The following is a 5,430-nucleotide window of genomic DNA, read 5'->3' as shown; positions in this document are numbered from 1 at the left end:
AATGAACAACAAAATACGCAAAACGAAAGGAAGTGTTGTTCAATAGATTGAACAACAGTTGTTCAATTAAGTGAACAACAAACACGCAAAATGAAAAAAAGTGTTGTTCAATAGATTGAACAATAGCTGTTCAATAGATTGAACAACGGTTCTTCAATTAAATGAACAGCAAAACAACACGAAGAAAGAAAGTGTTATTCAATAGATTGAAAAGAAAAACGATGAAAAGAACGAAAGTGTTGTTCAATAGATTGAACAACAGTTGTTCAAATAATTGAACAACAAAAAAAAAAGAAAAAGAAAATCAAATCAACAACCATATTTACATATTTTACAGAGAAGAAGTAAATTTATAAAGATGAAGCTATCGAAGGGTTGCCTTCTGCAGCTAAAACTTGCATGGTGGGGTCCTCACGTATCTGTTGATAGAAATATTCTTTGGCAAGTGGCTTTTGGTAGAGGCGCACCCGATGCCCATTTGATTTAAAAGAAGAACTAGACCCATCTATGGTGGCCAGTGTAAGAGTGAGATTGTCATCTACTTGCTTTATTTCATAAGGGCCTAACCATCTAGTCTGCAGTTTGCCAGGGAAGTTCTGGAACCTGGAATCGTAAAGAAGTGCCCAGTTTCCCTCATGAAATGTCTTTTTCTTAATCAGGGCATCATGCCATTTAGCTCTTTACTGTTGAATAAGTGTCGTATGTTGTAGAGCCAATAGCCAAATTTCATCTAATTCGTTCATCTGCTGTAACCTATTAACTTCGGCTTCAGTTAAATCCAATCCTATTTCCTGGGCTGTTTTTAGTGTTTGTATCTCAAATTCTATGGGAAAAATGGGTTCCTTACCAAATACCAACTGATACAGTGAGTATCCAATAGTGTTTCTCCAAGTTGTACGATATGCCCACAAGGCATTTGGCAGTCGATCAGTCCAGTCTCGTCGATGTGTTGAGACTGTCTTTGTTAGAATAGCTTTGATAACTTTGTTGGTGCTTTCCACCTGCCCGTTCACCTGCAGGTGGTATGGAGAAGTAATTTTGTGTGTGATGTGATGATTTTTCAGTGTAGCAGTAATCTTGTGACCCACGAGTTGTGGCCCCCCATCAGTAATTACTTCTCTAGGTAAGCCATACTGCACAAAAATTTCGAAAAGAAAATTAATAACAATTTCCTCTATTGCTCGTGGTAACGCTACTGCTTCCACCCACTTAGTTACGTAATCTGTTGCAACCAATATATACTTTTTCTGGTTGGATGGTGGTTTGAATGGCCCAATGAAATCTAATGCCCAACGCTCAAAGGGTTCTATCACCGGTTGTGGATGTAGGGGCATTTCGTCAGATTGGCTAGGGCGACCCATCCTTTGGCAACTATCACATGCCCGGACAAATTTCTTAGCATCTTTATAAATAGTGGGCCAATAATAGCCCATATGTAGAATTTTATGTCTAGTTCTGCGATCTGCAAAGTGTCCACTGCAAGGTCCATCATGGAAGGCTTTTAATATATCATAAATTTTGTCCTCCCTGATGCACCTGCGGATATGCATATCAGCTCCAGTGTGGAAAAGGTATCCTTCGATCCAGGAGAAACAAGTGTTACGCTGCACAATCAATTTCCTTTCTTTGGATGTCAGAAGTTTGGGCAATTTTTCCGTTGCTAAGTAATTCACTACGTCTGCATACCATGGCATTTTTACGGCCACAACAAACAAATGTTCATCTGGGAACTGATCCTCTACTACCACGGTATTGTCTGTTCTTGGCACTTGGGAGAGGAAGTCTGCCACGAGGTTCTCCTTCCCTGGTCAATCCCTTATAGTTATGTCAAATTCCTGCAAAAGTAGTAACCAACAATTCACTCTACCATTTGTAATAGGTTTATTGGCTAAATATTTAATAGCAAAGTGATCAGTATACAAAAATATAGGTTATCCAGTTATATAGTGTTTAAATTTGTTAATAGCATAAATAACAGCTAGAAACTCCTTTTCTGTTACTGTGTAATTCAACTCAACAGGAGTTAAATTTTTGCTAATGTAGTATATAGCATAGGGTTTCTTGTCTTCTTCTTGGCCAAGAACAACTCCGATAGTTGTATCTGATGCATCTGATGAAATCTGGAAAGGTATATCCCAATTCGGGCCTCATAATACTGGTGCTGTCGATACTAACCGTTTCAAATTTGTGAAGGCAATGTCACATTTATCAGTCCATATAAAATCAACATTTCTTGTCAAGGCATATAATGGTGCAGCAATTTGTGAAAAGTTCTTTATAAATCTATGATAATATCCAACAAATCCCAGAAAACTATGTACCTCTATTTGGGTGCACAGAGTAGCTAATAAGAGGATTACCTGTATCTTTGTTGGATCTACCTGAATTCCAGCTGCTGAAATGTAATGACCCAGAATCAGGCCTTCTGTCATCATCATATGACATTTCTCATGACTTAAGCATAGTCTAGTAGCAATACACCGATCTAGGACTTTCTCCAATGTTTGTAATGCCTGATCAAAGTCATCTCCATAGGGTGTGAAATCATCCATGTACACCTCTAATCCTTCATTTATCAAGTCTGCAAAAATACTGAGTATGGCTCTTTGGAATGTAGCAGGTGCATTGCACAATCCGAAAGGCAATACCCTGTAAGAAAATGTTCCCCAGGGGCAGGTGAAAGTAGTTTTATCCTGGTCTTCAGGGGAAATTTGAATTTGGTTGTAGCCACTGAAGCCATCCAGGAAAGAGAAGAATTTCTTTCCTGCTAGTGTATCTAGGACCTAGTCGATAAGTGGAAGGGGGAAATGGTCTTTTTGCATTGCTTTGTTGAGTTCTCTATAGTCAATGCATATCTGCCATTTTCCATTCTTTTTTGGGACAACTACTAATGGAGAAACCCATTTACTGTCAGATATAGGATAGATAAAATTCACAACTAACAATTTTTGAAGCTCTTCTTTCACAATATCCTTTAGATGAGGATTTAATCTACGTTGTGGCTGTTGAATGGGTCTTGCATATTTTTCAGTGTAGATGTGGTGCATGCATAACTAAGGGTCAATCCCTTTCATGTCTAGGTAATCCCAAGCAAAAGACCCTTTATATTTCCTAAGGACTTGGATAAGTTTTTGTTGCTGGTCATTACTCAGATTACTGTTAATGTTTAGGATTTTACCTTGCTCAACTTCAATAGGCTTGCTATTATAGACAGTGGTTGTTGGTATCAGTTGGTCATTAATGTCTCTCAAGGAATCTTCTTCAATATCATTATCAAGGACTGCTTCAATCATGTGACATCTCAAATTAGACACTACAGCAGGGTGATTGATAAAGGAGTTGATGACATCATCTTCTGTTTGGTTTTTGAATTCAAGCACATCTGCCACAGTCAATGGTGAACGAATATTTTCTTTTAAATATGTTGTTGGTTGTTTCTTAGTTTTTACAATGGTTAGTCTTGGCTGAGTAGGAGGGTATAAAGCTAGATTATTTACACCATTCCCTCTGGTTATGGTCATACTGCCTGTTCGGAAACTTATATAAGCATCGACTATTGCTAGCCAAGGCCTTCCTAGTATTAGGGGATGTCCATCTAGCTGATTTCTAGGGTTAATAATCAAAAAATCTTCTGGATATTCCCATGAGTCCACAGAAACCATCACATCTTGTAATGTTCCTTCTGGCCTAATTACTGAATGGTCAGCTAGTTCCAGCAAGGTAGTGGTTGGTTCTAAGGCTGTGATGCCAAGCACTTCGCAAGTTTCTGTTGTAAGAATATTAATGGTTGCCCCTAAGTCAACTAAAGCATTGGGAAAAGAGTGGTCATTTATTTGTACTGTGACAATGGGATTTCTTGGGTCTTTGTATTTTACAGGTGTCTCTTTGCCTAGTAATAAATCAGACAAAGTTCCGACAACATGGATAGTTGGTGTTATTTTTGTTTTCCTCACAGACTTATTTGCACACAATTCTTTAATGGTTTTAGCATATATTGGAATGTCTTGAATGGCCTAGAGGAGGGGTATTTTTATACAGAGATTTTTGAGTTCACCCAGAAGATCAAAGTCGGGATATTCAATAGGTCGAGGTATTATCAATCTTTCTGGGAACGGGGGAGAAGTAATTATAACTTGCTCGAGATCTTTCTGCCCGACTGTATCTCCTCCTTGTTTTATTTTCTGGTCATCTACAGTCAAAGGCTTATTCGGATATGTTTCTTTAACTTCAGGTTGTAGATTTGTGTCCTCATCTGGAGCAATTACGTGTCCAGATCTTAACTTAATTTCATTACATTCTCTCATCTCAACTTTAGGGTCCAGAATCTAAATAATTTGGACTGACTGGATTGGTTTGTTGTTTGGATTTAGGTTGGGTTGAGCTGGGAGTTGCGGTCGTATATTAGGTTGAGGATTTTACTGCAATGTGTAAGGTGCTGGTAAGGTTGGTTGAGGCAGAGGAAGTGTTCCCATAGGTTGGTTTGCGGATCATTGCCAATTTGGTTGGTAGTTCTGATTTTTCGAGGTAGAAGGAGACCATTGAGAAGAATAGGGGGTGTTCTTCCAGAAAGGTGGAGGGTAAAAGGAATTTGGCCAATTATTATTTGGATTTGATTGGTTAGGCCATGGTGGCATAGAAAATGCTTGAGGTGGCCAAGTAGAGAAAGGTGGTCGGCTCTGCCATGCTTCTCCTGAATACTACTGAGAATTAAATTGCGAAGAAGGAAAGAACACAAATGGTTCTGTAGGCATACCTGTCAGACGTGTTGGCCATTGACTACGCTGGTTCATTAGATATACTGGTTCCACTTCCTCTTCTACTTCCTTGAAGACTTCCTTTAATCCAGGAAGCGATGGGCAGCTTTCCGTAGTGTGATCCTTAATGCAAATGGTGCATGTTTGAATCGTATCTAACAAACATTCTCTATGATTGTGTTTCTTTCTGCAGCGCAGACAAAAAATAGCCAGATTCTGTTCAGCTTCGTCCTGCTTTTGTTTAGCTTGCATAATATCCAATTGTGTGGTCAGGTCCCCAGGATATCAATCTTGAAATCTTCCAATAGATTGCTGATTTCAACTCGTGTAATGCTTCCTCCTGAAGCTTTGTTGTCTTTGGTGATTGCATCAAGTCCGGTTGGTTTTAGCCTTGTACTGCCTCTGGAACACCTGATGCAGAAATGTATATTATTATCATAATCCTCTTGATAAATATCACCCTTCCCCATTAAATTTAATGTTTCTACCCATTGGTCTTTCATACCTTTGATCATCATAGTTTTAAGGACTAAAGGGGGAAAATTTTCATAAGGAGATCTTTGTAGATTATATTGAAAACGCTCTACATATTCTTCAAGAGTCTCATTAGCCTTAGCTACCATTTGAAAGATTTCATCCTTCATTTCTCTAGTTCGGCAAAAATCTTGGTATTTTT

This window comes from Pinus tabuliformis, chromosome 8, assembly GCF_031772625.1.
Source record: "Pinus tabuliformis cultivar Carrire ecotype Pingquan chromosome 8, CPIR1, whole genome shotgun sequence".
Taxonomy (NCBI): Eukaryota; Viridiplantae; Streptophyta; class Pinopsida; order Pinales; family Pinaceae; genus Pinus; species Pinus tabuliformis.
The sequence above is the reverse complement of the archived record's forward strand: the minus strand, read 5'-3'. Positions refer to the sequence as shown.